Consider the following 18,275-nt stretch of genomic DNA (forward strand, 5'->3'; position numbering starts at 1 on the left):
TAGTAGATAAAAGTAAATACCCCCTTATCAATCAGGCTACACTAAAGAATGAAGACAGAAATGTGGAGGGTGGGAATAGGGTCAGACCTGCAGGGGATTCATAATTCTGTATGGTACCACTTATGGGCTACCAGGGAAAGAAGCAGCTACCAAGCCAAAGAACAAGTAAACAGGAACTTATTCTCAACTTTGGAAAACTTTCAGTGATTCAGAAACATTCCCAATGTTTTTCACAGTTGTGGTTTTGACCCATTTTTAGCTTCACACATATCTTCTTCAACGAAGCAGATGTGAATCCCAGCAATCAAGGCATGGTCAGACCTTAAGTAGCCAAAATACCCTACATTTACATGCACAGTGATAGTAATTAAGATCATGCTTTTGTGTTTAGATAATGGTACAGTGGTTTCATGGTATACCTCAAGGCCACAGTAATATTAACTAGTTGCAATGGCAATTATAAAGTTGTTAAATGGTGACCATTGTGTTGGTGTGCATCTATCTAATTAGCTTGCTATACAAGTGTCAAATGATGTGTTGATATATACGCTCAGTTCTTAAATATCTGTGAGCATTTAGAATTAAATACATTCTTATTTTTCTAATTTAACATGACTGATTAGTCACCATTAATTGTACTGTGTTAGTAATTTTTGTTATATTGATTAAATTGACTTAGGGGTATCCAAACACAGAGTGACATCCTCAAGAAAAGGCCAGAAGTCTGCAATACTAATTAATATGAATTATTATCCAGTGTGGAGTGTTCATAGCTAATACTTCACTCGAGTACAGTTGCTTGTTAACAACCATTGGAGAGGAGAAGAAAAAAACAATTGACAGCTTTTATTTTTAACATACACAACAGTCCATGAATTTCCATATAAACTCTGTTAATTTTTTCTTGGCATGGTGACTTCCTTTTTACATGAAAGGAGGCTTTGGTATTTATGACTAATGTCCATATTATTAGCTGAGCTTTGAGATTTTCAAACAACTCCTTGAATTCAGGTAAGATGGGGCAATGTGAAGCAGCAATTTATAATCAATGCACTATTGACTGGCTGGGCCTAATCTCATCATAGTCTTTGTAATAAATCACAAGATGTTTTGTAATTAGGAAATCCATACTAAATAAAGGAACTGCTATCGTTGTAACCAGGGCCGGCTCTACCGTTTTTGCCGCCCCAAGCAGTGAAAAAAACTTGTCGCCGCCAAATTGCCGCTGTGGCCAGCAGAACGAAGAAGCTGCCGTCGAATTGCCACTGCCTGGAGCTGGCCCTGGTTGTAACCTTATCAGGTACGGAATAATGGAAAAATGCTATTATATGGACTTACTGGTTTTATGACTTTTCATTTGAACTTGGTTCAGTGGTTTAGGGGTATCTACTGCCTTTGCCAAGAGTCATTTATAAACTATATACCTAGTATGCTAGCAATATATTTGATCCCAAACGAATTTTTGTGTCCTCTTTCCATTGTACAGGAAGTAAGTCTCCTCTCTCCTTCTCTGTTGGGGTAATTGATATAATCACTTATAGCAGCAGCCACTAGATCTCGTGTATAATTCGATGTCTGTCAGTGTTTCCATCAGAAAACCCTGATTTATAACTTAGCCATAAAAAGGTGAAACATACAGAAAACTTGGAATATACTTTTTTTAAAAGGATTATTTTAAAAGCTGTTAGATTTGGGCGGGGAGAGGGAAAGGGTGTTATATTTTTAAAAAAAGCTATTTACTCATTTGGATGTTTCTCTTCATTATATACCCCAGAACTAAAACCAGCTTCCTTTTTGGCCAATGTCACTTTGTAAGCAATCTTTCCATAATGTGTCCCCCTAAATCACTGAGGATTGAAGAGTAGAACCAAGGATATTGAAGTCTGACGGGCACTTAGTTACATGCAGCACCTACCCCTATGCTAAATGAATATTTACATGATATAAATATATATGCATAATACCTAAACTCATGGGTTAAAATCTTGAACCCAAGAAGTCAATGGCAAAGCTTCCATTGACTTTAATGATTTCACTCATTATATAAAGGCAAATTTAGTTTCCAGTCCCCATCATTCAGCTGGGTGCTAAGGAGATGTATAGGATTGAGGAAGGCAAGGAAGAGGAATCACTACAGTGGAGTTGCACATGATTAAGGTGAGCACGATTTTCACAGCACAAGAGCATCTGCATTTCTCTGATATGTAGCCTATGGTGGGAAGGACAGCAGGCTGGTATATAATATGCTACTTAAAGAGAAAAGAAGAATTTTAGGTTAGGACATGAATGCTTATCCCTACTTGTAGGAAAAACAACATGAAATCTTTAATGCTCCTGAATATTACACCAGACTTTGATTTTTAAAGTCCCATGCAAAACATCCATGTACACTTAACTGCCTGTTTCTCAGAGGAATGAATGTAATGACTTCAGAAAAGCTGTCTAATACCCACAAAGGGCAAGATAAGTCACTGTAGCAGAAATTCCCTAAATAAGTATTTATATTGTGGAGTCAATAAATAACCAGCATGCTTAAAAAAAAAGAAACATTCAAAATGAATAGTAAGGCAAAGGAGTAGGTCTTAGAATTCACTTTTTTTTCAATTACTATTGCAAAAAAACAAAAACAAAACAAAACAAAATCACAGCAGTTTGGTCCTGAGGGCAGCTTCAGATACACAGGTGGCTCCCATTGAATTCGGTGTATCAGGGGGCAGAAAAACAAGAGCGTGATTCTCATTTGCATTGAGGCCACTTTACAGCACTCTCTCTAGCAATGTGAAAGTAGGCACAAAACAACTTGCCAAAGCAGTGCAAATGAGAATCTGTCCCTAAGCTTCCGTAATGCAATAGTATTAAGATTCTGATAAATTGCTCTACAATGTAACATAAGCAAAAAAACTGAGAGGTAAAGCCAAAGCACCATTAATTCACCCCATTGTGCCTCAGTACTATTGCTCATAATATATTTTCTGAGGTCTCTTGATGGAAAATTGTGTCACACTGAATGCATCAAGCAAGGTAAGAATGGAGTTTCAGCCTTAAGTCTGAATTTTTTCCTTTGGTAGATTATAGTCCTATCCCTAGCATTACTATAACATAATATAGTTTTTTGCTGATTTAGTTACATACTCAGGGGTGTACTCTCCCTTTGAATGGAGCACATAACTTCCATTAATAGTAATTGAAGTCATATGTGTTTATCAAGAGGGAATGTTGCCCTCTAAAATTTACACAGGAAAACCCCTATGGGAATAATATTTTCTGCAACCACACCATTACCCTATCAGAGACTAAAAAGTTAGCATGCACAGTAATTAAGCAAGCACAACGGGCAAATTCAAATTTCAGGAGTCTGGATTTTATTGTTACAGATGTTCTTCAGAGAAAGTCTGCTCAGCAGTTCCTTGGATCATAAATATTTAATTTTTAATCTGTGTTTTATCGGTTCTGTGTAATGCAAGCTTCCAAAAGAATTTTTACAAGTGCTTTTTATGTCTTGGACGTTTAAAGTAAGAACAGTTGTTTGGACTTTTAATTTTTTAAAAAAAATATGTAGGCCAAAAAAGGAAGCAAAATGATTTCTAACTCTAAATATGGGGTATTTTGCTTTTCATTGTTGGCCTGCTCCCACGAAGGGCTAGGAGCCAGATTTTTAATGGTTTTTAGGCACCTGATGATGCAGATAGGCACCTAGTGTACTCCCCTAGGAATTAGGAACCTACATGCTTTTGAAAAGCAAACTAAAAGCCTATTTTCATCCTTAGGGACAGATTTTTAAAGCTTTTTAGGAGTGTAAGTGCCTAACTCTCTTTTGAAAGGGGTCTTAGGCTCCTAAGTCACTTAGGTGCTTTTGAGAATCTTACCCTAACTTTCTTGCATTCCCAACCAATGCTGAGGAGATCACTTAGCACCCCACACCATTGGATCATATAATCAGGACACATTATATGCACAGTTCTGATTTTTCTTGCTATTTACAGATGATAGTGTGTTTGCAGAGATTTAGTATTCTCCTGTGGAAACCATACAATTTATGTTGCCACTGTATTGTTGCAGTCACATTGGGTTGAATCATCTGTTTGCACTGAAAATGTCTATTTAGTAGATTCAGGAACTCTAAACAATATGTGTTTCAGGAGATATTTATCTTTTGTGACTCAAACAGCTGTCTTCTCTTCTCATATTACAAGACCATGTGATGTAGGTTGTTAGCTAACGTGCACTGATGAAAGGTAAATTGTTGTTGAATGACTGGAAATATAATACCCTGATGGTTGGGAAAAACTTCTGGTGATTTAACTTATTTACATTTTATCTTCCACCATCTGCCATAAACCAGAAATGTGCTCATCCATATGAAACTACACTGATGTGGGTTCCAATCAACCACTCCACTGTACAGGATGCAACAGTAAAATACCCAACAGTCATTTTCCTTTTCTGAACTATAGTCTCTTAGTTAGATTGTAAATTCTTCAGTGCAGGGCCTGTCTTTATATATTTGTACAATACAATGGGTTTTAGGCCTGAAGGTGCTACTGAAATAATAATAATAGCCCCGGTTAGTTAATAAATATGTAATAATCATAGTGACATCGATCTGTTGCTGCCTCAGACTTTATGGTTATCACTATATTGCACACCATTGTCATTTGGAGCTTCATGGGAGCAGTAAAGAGCAAAGCAAGAATCTCCCACTCTAAAAGCACAGCTCCGTACCATTTGATCTAAAGATGAACTTCACTGGCTCTTACTAGTTTAGGGTTTGATACATACCTGAGCAGTTCTGGCTGCATCCAGCAGAGGGCAGGGCATAGCACACATTTACACGAACAAGATCATTGTGTGCTTTGCAAGAACTGTACATAGCATCTTCCATCCAAAGATCTCAAAAGATTTAACCATGTGAAATTACTATTGTTGTCCTTTCTTATCCTTCTCCACTGCCCTCTTTTATGTCAGTATATGTCACAATTCGTGGTGAATTTAATCTGGGAGGTGCCCACTGGACACTGGAAAACAATGCTCAATGTGCATTTTTCAAAAGTACCTGAGCAGATAGGTGCCTAAATCCCATTGTGTTAGGTGCCTAAACTGCTAGGCATCTATATGCATCTTCATATCTGTAATAGCATTTCCAAAGTGAGTTAGGCACCTAACTCTCAATGACTTTCAAATGACTTTAGTGCTTTTAGAAAAGGAATACTAGTGGCACCTTAAAGACTAACCAATTTATTAAGGTGCCACAAGTACTCCTTTTCTTTTTGCAAATACAGACTAACACGGCTGCTACTCTGAAACCTTTAGTGTTTTTGAAATTTTACCCGCTACTGCTACTGATAAAAAAAGGACCCCTCAGCAACTGGAAATTCAATTAATAGAGATTCTCCCACTCACATGTCTTTATCAAATTGAATGTAAAGTGCAGTTTGAATTGAAAGACGATAGGGTTGAACAGTAGACTTCTGTTTATTTGTGGGCTGAGCAGATTAGAGCTGGAACGAAAGACAAAAACAAAGAACCCCAGCAGCTTTTATCTGATCCCCTTTCAAACCAGAACCTCACTTTCAGAATAAATGCTTCTCAAAACTCACCGGAAACCTGTTGTTATCTTGTAGCTGGCTGTGTAATGTATTGACTTGTACAATTTTAGTTCACCTTTCAACAGGTAGTGTTATATGTCTATAAGGGGCTGCTTAAATATATATTTGACTCATTGTTATTCTGGAGGTTTCCCAGAAGGCAGAGAGATAGAACACTTTGGCATATAATGAGATCAGGTTCTGATTAACTTTTAAATTTTAATCATGTTTTCCAAAATCCTCAGATTAATTAACAGACAGAGCAATCATGTGTATAAAGGAAAACACTGTGGTACTGTATTAGGTAATGTGTAAAATCCTCATGATTGAAAATCAGAGTGAGTACTGGGAGCTCCTAGGAGTGAATGCAGTTTGCCGTTCATAGCATTATTTCTTCATCACCATCTTACCTAGCTTTTGATGAGCCAGAAGTTGAGCCTGAGATGTTGAATGCTCTCTCACTTTCTACTGGCTGCTGTGGAAGTGGAGCGCCCTTATGCCACGCAACAGAAGCTCAGTACCAGTCAGGATTGGCCTCATACACAGTATGATTTGCAACAGCAGAAGTCATGGAAATGTGCAAATGTGGTGGGGAAGAGCCAAGTGCCAAAAGTGGACCTTGATCTCCGGTGAAATAAACTGCGACTACTTTATTTCATTTCACTGTAAGCAAGATGTCTGACACTGTGGTGAGAACTGAGCTGTGATAACAGGTTAACATTCTGCAGATAGTAAAGTTAAACAAGGAGAGAATAATGATACCAGCAAGCAGAAAATCATCATCCGTATTACTAACCGTAAGCATTCAAAAAATCACATCAGAACCTCAAAAATCAGGAAATTGGCTTAAAATCATAGGTGCTGACTCCGTGTCTGCTCTGGGGCTGGAGCACCCATGCGAAAAAAATAGTGGGTGCTCAGCACCCACGGGCAGCCTCGCCAATCAGCTGCTCCCTCCCCCCAGCACCTCCCACCGGCTGGTGATCAGCTGTTCAGCGGTGTGCAGGAGATGCTGGGGGAAGGGGTTGTAGCAGGGGCAGGAAGAGATGGGGGGAGGATGCAGAGCGGGATGGGAAGAGGTGGGACAGGGTGGGGGGTTGGGGGTAGGGTTGGAATGGGGGCGGGGCTTGGGGCAGAGCAGGGGTTGAACACCTGTCAGGAACTCAGAAAAATAATTGCTTTCTGATTCTTGAACATTTAGAGTTCACGATTTCCATCTTTTCTTCACAGCCGTTAGGCCTAGGAAGTTACTTTGTTTAAAAAAGGGAAACTGAGTCTGTCACACTACTATCCAGCATGTACACATTTCTGTTTCACACTTTCTGATGTCCCTGGATGCTCACTGCCAGCTGTGACCCTTTTGCCAAATGTTACTTTTTTACTGCACCACTTCCTCTTGCTCATAACATCCTTTGCCGAGGAGGGAACACAGGACTTGGAAGGAAGAAAAGATTGCTGTTCGTCTATTAAGCCGAGCACATCACTCTGACAATTTCCAGTTGTGCCAATGTGACAGAAAGAAAAAGGCTAGTGGTTGGTTGGTTGGTTTCAGAATTCACTAGACTTGTATCCAAACCAAAAGAAATAGCCTTTCTAAACAGGAATGTTATAGCTACTGAAAAAGGGGAAAATGTACTTTTTGTCCAGGAACATTGTCGTTCCTCTGCCAGTGAACAGAAAATAGCAATTAGGACAGCAAAATGTTTATACTGCCTTGAAATCCCTCCACAAACACAATGGTAATCTGTCACTTCACCAACTATGTCCAGATCCAATTCAATTTCCTTTACTTGCTGCCCCCCTCCCTCAGACTTAAGCTGCTTGGGCCAGATCCTCGATGGTATTTAGGCACCTAACTTCCATTGGTGTCAATAGGAGCTAGGTTCCTAAATCTCTTTTGAGGAGCTGGACCCTAATCCATACCTCCAAGGTCCTGCACAATTTAATTCCCTGCAAACCTCTCTGCTCTCATCTCTCATCATTTCTTCCTTTGGCCCATTCATTCTTTCAAAGTCACTCAGCTAGCTTGTCCCTCACTCCAACATCCATTCAATCAGTGATGTAGCTCCCTAATCTTAGAGCCCCTTCTGTTGCACTTTCACTCCTGATTTTCACTGGTGTAAATGAGAGCAGAATCTCTCCCTAAATGTATTGAAAGCACGTTCAAATCACAGTCTCTCCTGAATTAACTGAATGGAAACCACTTATTTTTTCTTTTTCGTTTTCTAGACAAAGATTCCAAAACAGACAATAGAACTCCGAGTAATACCTACAAATCTTTTATCCAACCAACTGTATGCATCTTGATTAAGTGTATTGCTTGGCCTGATGGTGGTAGGAATACTCGGTCTAGTAATGAGGAATAAAAATACACTCTACAATAACACAATATGTCCTCTGCTTTTAGAAGGGATTTTCAAGGCTAGGCATTTAGTAATTGCTGTAAGAGCTTCTTTGGAGATCAATTTCTTTTTTTGTTCCATGTCCTTGGGAAAATGGCCTGGTTACTAAGAATGAACAAGGCACAACATGTGTCCTGCAGACCCTTATTTAGACATATTTAATAAAAAAAATTTCCAGAGTCATAATGGATTTTCTCCATGCACATTTCTGTACACCATTACTTTGCTTCCACAGTATTATGGCATCCAGAAATCATTATGGCTTTTTTTCCCTTCCTCCATAAATTACAATTTTATTATACTCCTGAGTCAGACTCTGCCTCCCACTGAAATCAATGGCAGTTGTATCTATTGGCTTCAGCAGAAGCAGTGTTGGACTCGTTTGGCGCACATAGGGCCAGATTTTTATAGGTAGTTAGATGCCTAAAGATGCAGCTAGGCACTTAGGCAGCTAGGTACTCTTGAAAACTCCACTAACAGGAAGCTCTCAGAGCCTTGGTCTATGTCTTTTCATGGCGGGATTGTGGGCCTGATTTTCAGAAGTCAGTGAGAACTGCAGGTGCTCAGCACCTGGAAATTAGGCCCCAGATATCTTAGGCTAATAAAGTTCTGTGTCTTTATTCTCTTCATTGACTTCCCTGGGCTTTGGATCAGGCCTCCAATAGCCAGATTTTCATAACTGCTGAGCACCTGTTGCTCGTATTAAAATCAGTGAGAGCAGCAGGCCCACAGCACATCTAATATGACCAGAGGATGAGAATAGAGAAAAAATTCCCACAAAACCAACTTTTTTTTTTACCAAATCTTTTTTTGTCTTCTTTACTTTCACTGTGTGAAAGATATTAAATGTCAGTTTTCTCCTGATGCTGTTGCAGGAGTCTCTGTCCTTTCTCCATACCTTACAAAACTATCTAAGTAATGCATAAATACATTTTAAGTGAGCCTTTTATCCTACCTGTATATTTGTATCATATTGCATTTTTTCAAAAGCACAATTTACATGACAAATATAATAATGAGCACCCAAAATGCAATATTAGAAGAAACATATTCTTTCCTTAGTGTATGTTCAAATTCTGCATTGCTTAATTCTTAATATATAGAATTGCTCTTGACTATTGTGTATTCAAATCTAGAAATGAGCTGGGGCTTTTTCCCTCATCTGTCTTTCCAGTCATAACTAGTGGTATTAAAATCTAGATAGACAGCCATAAAATAGAAGTAAGAAAAGAGGGCTGGGGGAGAGAATAGTAATTCAATTTGCTCCTTGGAAGTAGGGTTGATTGTACAATCATTATCTATAATTATTAAATTCTTTAGAGGAATATATATTTAATTCTTTAGGAAAATATACAAATATGTTAAATAATTATATAACCATATATAGTTTTGTTATATATAAAATTGTTAAACCAGTCACCATGCGTGTTGGTAAGCTGCAAACATCCAGAAGCCTATATTAGACTTTGGCCCAAATCCTGTTCACTTCAGGCAAGCAGTTAGTGCCAACGAAGCCAATGGGATAACTCACATAAATAAATTTAAACTAAATTTATCATAACTAATAGCTGCTGAAATGAGTTCCACAGAGTCTGTTTTACTTCTCAGAGGTAAAATTCTTATTTTTTCCCTATGTAGGCCTTCATTTGGCAAACGCTATTGCACTTGAGCACTTCAAAAATAATGAATTAAGCTCCCCAAAATCAAGTAATTGGCTTAAAAATCATGCAGTTGACACAAATAATACTTTTCCCCCTTCTAGTTTCTGAGTCTTTCAGGTGCACTTGGGCCAAGCTTTCTCTGCAACCACGAGAGCTAAAAACATACTTTTTTTTTTTTCTAATGAACGCTCAAATTCTCACATAATAGGAGCTGGGGCTTTGAGAAAACCACCAAATATTAGAAGAGTTGATACATAATTCAGACTTACATTTCCCTAGCCTTTTTTGTGATGGGAAAATATTCTGATGACTAAAACAGAGTAAATACAATTAATAATGTATCTGAATTTTTCTGTTCACAGACTATTCCTGAGCAGACTGTTGATTTCTTGAATGTATTAGTTAATGAATAACTTATTACCTTGGGCTAAGATGTTCAAGAATGAGTAGTGATTTTGGGTGCCTCATTATATAGGTGCCCAACTTGAGACACCTTAAAGTATGGAGTACTCACCCTCTGAAAATCATAGACCTTTAAAATATCTCAAATTGGAACCAACAAATCAATGGCCACTTCTGAAAATCTGGGATTACTCTACATATTGATCACACATTGTTTGTTATGAACATTTGAAAGTCTGGATTTTAAATCTGAGCTCTTTTGCTTAGTCAGATAAATCACACTGTTGTCCTTTCCCCCTGATTATAGAGAGCTTCTCCTGCTCCCACTGAAGCCAATGGGAATATTGCAATTGAAGTCAATGGAAGTATTTCCATCAGTACCAAAGATATTCCAGGATGAATATAGGCACATGGATAAATTTAAAAATGGGATTTCCTACATGTGACTTTTACTTTTCTTCTATATTTATGAGATGTGTACATACAAAGTGATAGCAAACTCAGATATTTGCAGAAAGTGAACACAATAGCCCCTATTCAATATATTCCACATAGCTACTTCTGGGCCTACTCCTTGTGTAAGTCCTACAGCTAGCAACAACAGGCCTTCATCCTTTATATTAAGCTATAGTGACTTATGCTTTTTAGCGCGGGAAGATCCCAGTTCACTCCTGGCTGGGATATGATCAAGATGGCAGTCATAACTTGAGCACAGCCAAAGCACATTTATTTAAAGATTCATGTGAACCTTTTTTGCAATACCCACTCACCTCTTCTGATCACTTCTCCAGAATTCACAACAATACAGAAGCCCAGATGGTTCCAAACTATGTTGTTTTTTCTCCTATTCAATTACATTACAATGGATAATACAAAATGAGTTTTACAGCTCAATGCAGTTTCCCCATTGACCAAAAAGGTACATATGCTTGATACCTGACTATTCTAAAGTACTTGGCTGAAGGATGTCCAAGGACTTCTTCACTTGAGATGAGCTGCTTACACAATCGGGGGGAAAGATGAGGAAATGTAGTTTGTGTTTCTTTTATCCCATTTTCAAAAAAAGAAAAGAAAAAAAGATTAATAAATAGACTTTGATTTTTTTCACTTAAATGTGTTAAGGTTAAATTTGATGGACATTTCTCTTTGTACGTGGACACACACACGTTTATTCCATTATTGTTCTGAGCATAGCAGGTCATCAGCAATACTTCTATTTACTGGAGACTAATTAATCATTCACAGTCTTCTCTGTAAAGCTTTCAGTCCTATTTTCTTTTTTTCCTTCTATTTGGAAATATATTAATCTGGTAGCTTGCCTTTTCCTTTTGCACGTTATCTTTTATCCTTCTGTAACAGATAATTCAAATAACAAATTAAAGATAGATAAATCAGGCTGGGATTTCCAAATGTGGGAGGTAGGTGATTAAGCTATGTCTACACTTTACAGCAAAATATAGACTACAGGTACTATATGTGAAAGGCTCTGGCAGTAGGTAGCTGTCAGAGCATTTTACTTCTCCCTCCTTGCTGCTAGAGCATGGGTGGCCAACCTGAGCCTGAGAAGGAGCCAGAATTTACCAGTGTATGTTGCCAAAGAGCCATAGTAATATGCAGTAATTATCTGTGGGAGGGATAGCTCAGTGGTTTGAGCATTGGTTTGCTAAACCCAGGGTTTTGAGCTCAATCCTTGAGGGGGCCATTTGGGGCAAAAATTGGGGATTGACCTTGTTTTGAGCAGGGAGGTGGACTAGATGACCTCCTGAGGTCCCTTCCAACCCTGATATTCTATATACGTATAGGTGTGTATAGATAGATACGCACACACATAATCAATTATATAAGTCGATAATGTATATTCATTATACATTTATAATGTATAGTTAACGATAATAACAACTTAATCTTAGCGGGACTTCTGGCAATATTTGCTTTCAACAATTCCCTTGCAGTTTGGTTTGTGTTCAGTTGTGCTCACGCAGCAGTTCTCTTAAGTGGCTGTCTGTCAAAATGGATCGGTGCTTGGATTTCACGTTTGAGTGTAGAGAAAACAGACTCACAAAGATAGGTCAAGGCAAACATTGAGATTAATTTAAGGGCTGCGCCTCTGATGTTAGGGTATTTATCCTTTGGTACAGATTTCCAGAAAGTAAGGGTCCCTTCTGTCTTCTGAACAGATTTCAATCTGTCATCTTCCAAAAGATTTATTATTTCCATCTGGGATGTTGCTTTGCCAATGACTAAAGGGAACTTCAGATTATCGGCTTCAGCATTAAAAGGGTCAATCAGACATCTGATCTGAGGTCTTTTCTGCCGCAAATCTTGGAATCTTTTCTCAAAACTGTCCTTAAGATCTTTAATCACACTTGTATATCTAGTTGTGCTCCGTTTTAGGGGTTCTGCTGCATTCTCTTTTGATCTGGCTTGAAGTTGTGATATTGAGGGAAAGCGTGTCAGTTCTCCCTCAGCATTTGTCTGTGAAACAACTGCAGTTTGTTCATGAACGCAAATACGCCTTGCACTAGATCTGACAGCAACCGGAATTTTCCTTGTAAGTCCACATTTAGTTTATCCAAATGCAGCAGCATTTCTGCAAGAAATGCCAAGTCTAGAACCTACCCAGGATCTATAAGCTCACAGTGTATTCTGTGCTTCTCCACCATAAACAATTGTACTAGTTCCAGGGGCTCGAAAAAACTGGAAATAACTTTACCTCTCAAGAGCCATCGAACTGCACAGTGAAATGGCAAATCGGCAGGGGAGTCGTCTTCATCCAGTTCTTCAATTAGATTTTGAAATTGTCTGTGATTGAGTGCATTTGAGAGAATTACATTCACAATGTGCAAGACAGGTTTCATGACATGATCAAATATGAGATTTTTTAGATACCAGTTGCTCCCGATAATAATACAATTAAATGTTCAAAATTCGGGAAAGCTCTCATCAGACTTACAAAGCCCTACTAATCCATTCGCAGATCCCCATGGCAGAGTCCATGGTAGTGATTTTCTGAAAGGGCAAATGGCTTTTCGCAACTACCAACAACAACACCTCCTTTCGAGCTCATCCACGAGTTCTGTCCTTTAGTGACATGACATCGAGGAGTTCTTCCCTTACAACACAGTCATCAGACACAGTGTGGAAAAATACCGATAAGGTTTATCCTGTGCATGGCACAACTCATCCAAAGTGATGTTCAAATACTCACACTGCTGAAGTCGCAACTGAAGTTGCGATGTGATGTCACTGTTCAGGTTGGAGATTCTGAATTCTATTGTGTGGCGGGAAAGCTGCAGGCCAGAAATTTTCTACTGTAGATTCTCATTCTCTGGAGACAGGATTGAAATAACATCAGTGAGGCACATTTTTATAACCTTGCCTTCAGAGTAGGGCTTTTTCACATGGGCTATATGCCAGGCCACATAATAGGAGGCTAACATTACAGTCTGCGATTGGTTGGCAAATCTGGTGAAGAACTGGGCTTCTACATCTGTTTGTTTTTTCAAAGTTTTCAGTTTTAAAGTGCATAGTTCAGAAGTTTGTGGGAATTCTTGATCTATATGTGCATGGCTCGAAGCGAAATGACGCTGCAAGTTTGAAGATTTGAACTGAGAGATACATGTCTAGAAGACACATGGCCTTACCATTACATTCAACGAAAAAGTACTTATTCTCCCACTCCTGTTGGAAGCATAGATTTTCATCTGTGTATTTTCTTTTCTGTTTTCACTTGCCTTCCATTGTTTGATGATGTAAGAAAAATTTTGATTAAAAATTTCCACACCAGCTAGTCACTGTGTGCTTTATTCAAGGAGACACTGGTGCTGGCCAGGAGGTGCTGGACCCCTGGCTCTGTCCCAGGCCCTGCCCCCCACTCCACCCCTTTCCCCAAGTCCGCACCTCTGCCCCGCCTCTTCCTGCCTCCTCCCATGAGTCAGCCGTGTCCTGCCCCACCCCCCGAGCCTCCTGAGAGTCACAAAATACCTGATCGCAGTGGGCAGGAGGCATAGGGAGGGAGGAGGAGGCACTGGGGGAGGGAGGGGTGAGGCTGCGAACCACATCCTCTCTCCTCCCCCAAAGAGCCTTCTCAATGCCGCGAAATAGCTGATTGCAGCAGGTGGGAGGCACAGGGGAGGGCTGACAGGGCTGCCGGGGGTGCTGAGCCATTTTTCCCCAGAGTCGGCTCCTAGCAGGAGCAGCATATTATCTTCTGAAGAGCCGCATATGGCTCCAGAGCCACAGGTTGGCCACCTCGGTGCTAGAGCCTTTCAATGAGTGGGGTAAATGCTCTGGCAATGGGGAGGCAAAGGGACACTCCACTGCTAAATATAGCAGCATAGATGTGGGAGGCACTGCTTGGGAGTGAAGAGAGATGTGTCGGGTACATACCCAAGGGTTCAAACATGTAGGGCATTCTACTCACTTAAGCTATGCCTCACTGTCAACACTGCTATTTATACCCATGCCAGCTGAGTGACCAGTGTCTGTACGCCACATACCAACATAAGTGTAGCTGTACCTTAAGTCCCATTGAAATTCAATAGAAGTTGGGTGCCTAACTTCCTTAGGCACCGTGAAAAATCCCAGCCTAATCGTACAAATAGGAAGCATTACTAACAAAGGGGATGTGCTGCAAAGCTAATATTTTACCTGGCCCTGTGTGGACAAGTTAGAATGATGACTACCATCTTGGCTGTTACACCAGGGACTCCATAGCTAGATCCATGAGCTGCTGCAGCTTGAACTAAAGCTCTCTATTTGGGGTATCCATAGACATTAGCCTCTTTGGATTGGACACAGAGGGGGACCTGTAACACACACACACAAAAGTGGGTTATATAAGCCTTCCTTCTCTTGCACCCTCATGGAAAGGCTCCAGCACAGTGACATTCCATATGTTCCTGGAGCTAAAGAGCTTCTGAACAGCTACCCACACTATCAGCACCCCATGCCAAAGTTGTCAGAAAAGAGCAGAGTGAGGCAGGTTGGAGTTAGATGGGCACAGGGGGGAGCAGCTACTGCACTTTTGCCAAGAACTCTGCCTACCCTTCCTGGAACTCAAGGAGCCTCTTTGCCTCCCCTCTGCACCACCCCCAAGATGGGGCTGTGCCTTACTGGCACAATAAACCCCTCTAATCACTGAGGGCCAGAAGCATCCTGGCCCTTACGCAGATGGGGTTATAGGTGCAAGGAGCACTGGGATTATAGGGTGCAGGGAGCTTTCTATCCCTTGTGTGGGCTGGGTAATGACCAGGCTCTGTGTTTATTCTCTGAGAGAGGCATGGAGAAGAGGCAATGTCAATGCTTTGCTCCCCCTCTGCACGGGCTTTTGAAGGAGGATTGGCACAGCAGGAGGGGCAGGCTATACCACATAGAGAACATGTATAGTAGCAGGCACGCTCTGAGAATGCCTCCCCGTGCCCCCTGGGGTAATACAACTCCCTAATGCCCCACAACAAGGCTGGGGCCTAGGAATGGGGGCAGCCTAGAGATGGTTGTGTCAGGTCTGCATTTCTGTGGTGGGGCAGTTTTCCTCTAGCCCACTGCGAACTGTTTAAAAATTCCATGTGCTTCCAGAGTGGCATATATGGGCTAGAGTAACAGCTTCAGTGTGTGTGTGTATGTGGTCTTTGAAATATATACCTGTGATATAGAGACCCAGTGGTAGTTCACTATTCTAGGTCAGCTCTTATCGGTCCCTGACATACTCACTACATCTAACGCACACTGTTGTCATGGTACATGCCATCTTTTGGTATATAACATATCATTGGAATACTACTAACTCACTGACCATTAACAGTCTTGCACGATACATATACGGAGTTATAAATGTGTGCTAGAATTATGTTCTGAAAATGTGTTTGGCAAATGCTGGGTAATCATAGTCTGCATTAGACAAAGGAATGCGTATTTGCTTGTCTGACTAGCCTAGTCAGCAGGCAGAGACAATGAAGGTACATTTACATGAAAGGTAAAATAAGTAATCAAGCCAGGGAGAAGACAGCATGGCGACTACATCCCAGCAGTAGAGAGCAACTTTCTCTGAAAATACATTTCAAAGGTTTACTGCTCTTTAAAGACACCCTGTCGCAATCTCAAATGATAAATAATTGAGTCAACTAATTGTACAGAGTGTTACTGTATTATAAAAGTACATTGAGTCAGGTCTTTTTATGTAAGCCTGGAGCACACTGGTGCTAAATATCATTGTGGAATGTATGTATTAACACTTTATGAGCAATTATGGATAGTCACTGATATTAGGCTTTAAAGTCTGTGACCAAAGACAGGGAAAACAAGTTTTCTCCCAGATAGGATGGAAGGTAACTATCTACCTGTTTCCATTGTAAATTAGGCATTTTGGAATCAAAACAATGGAAGCTCCATTTACTTACTACTCAGCAGTGGGATGGGAAGTCAATAGGAAGGAAAGGACTGCAGGAATTCTTCCTGCCTCTTGTAACAGAGTCAATGAACTTTAGAAGAGATAAGTCGAACCAGAAAGCCATTTTTTGGTACCCATCACTTGGAAAATTAAGGAGACCAGAGCTCTTGAAATCACTGAACGGTGCATCCTTCAACCAAGAGGGCTGAAGTCTCTGGAAACTAGTATATAGAGAAGAAACCTGCTTAGGAGAAGACTGTAGCTTGCAAAAAGTAAGTTTTAGTCTTAAAAGCATATTTTCACTTTTGTTTGTTTGGAATCCTTTCTGTCTTTATTACTTATACCTGGTATCACTTAAACCTGTGACTTTTTGTATAATAAACTTGGTTCACATTTACTATAAACCAGTTCAGTGCTGTGATTGAAATAAGAGTGTTTGTCAAACCCTAGTTAAATTAATGAGCTTCAATTAAAGAGACAATATGTCTCTTTAAAGGAGAAACAAATTTAAGAACCTCTGTGAGTGTTCTAGGATGGGGTTTTACACTACAGGGAAATATGTCTGGGGAGCTTGGGAGTTGGGGGTTCACGGGTTGTTACCTGCAAAGCAAGGTTTGGACTGGCAGAGTCCTGAAGAATTTTCTGGCAAGGCAAACAAGCTGGTATGTCAGGGAGTTATCACATAGTTTAGCAGTAGCAAAACTCACACTTGCTGAGGCTAAGAGGCGTAATGCAATTCTGGGAACCTCAGCAGATTGTCGCATTGGCAGACAATTTGGGGGAAATGCAGGACTGGGGATATTAGGGTCACTCTGCAAAAAAGTAGCTGGGCAGCAGAAGCCAGGGTGTGACCTGCATGCTTGTAGGCTGTCTGTTGGTGTCAGGGTATGAGCCACAGCAGTATAGCATTTCAGGCACCCAGAGTTGCAGGGCGAGCCATGGAACAACCTCTTGTTGGTTTGGGTTGAACCTCAAAGTGTCAGAATACCATGGGCCTAATTTCACACTGCCTTGCACCTTCCGCAACACCACAGAGCTTAAAGGGCTCACCCTGAGTGTGAGTGCGCTGACTGGCTTTGCATGTTCTTGCAGTTTTGCCGAGAGGAATTCTAGTTAGTCTTGTAATGTCAGCTTTGAGGTCAGGTTCCCAGGATTAATGAACTTCACTCGCTTCAGCTAAGTAGACCTAAATCAACAATAATGTGCAAATATTGGGGGAAGTGAAAGGCCTAGACTCTTTCTTGTGGCATATGTTTTCATTTATGGGTAAATGTCTATACTCCTTAAAACCCAAGTTCTTAAACATCTTGCTGCAGCAGTAAATTTTTCAGTCAACATTTATTTAAGGAGTGTGGACACTTCATATTATGTGAATATGTCTGTCATTAAAGTTGTCATCTGCTGACAAATGGGTTGTAACTGTGGAATTTGCAAGAATACTACACATATGTTGCTCTGATATCTCCAGTTATATAAATGTATCTATATTACTAAAAAAGCAGTGAGAGAGCTGCATTCATGCATTCAGCTCAGCGATTAAGAAAGTGGAAGAGGCCTACTTTAAATAATGGTATAATGTACATTATGAATAACTATTCAGTGGTGAAATGTAGAAATTTGATTCTTGATGTACAAAGCAGATTTCATACTGTGATGCAAATGGCTCTGAGCCATCGCTCAACCTACAATAGCCATCCAAATTTGGGTAGGGGCATTTCAGTGCTGAGGGTTGGCATCCAACCAGCCCACTACAGTGGTCTTCTTTTATCTAAAGAAATATATCTACCATAGTCCTATTATTTACAATCTTTCATTTGCTGTCTAGATCAGCTTTCAC

Source organism: Lepidochelys kempii, chromosome 2 (genome assembly GCF_965140285.1).
Source record: "Lepidochelys kempii isolate rLepKem1 chromosome 2, rLepKem1.hap1, whole genome shotgun sequence".
Classification (NCBI taxonomy): Eukaryota; Metazoa; Chordata; order Testudines; family Cheloniidae; genus Lepidochelys; species Lepidochelys kempii.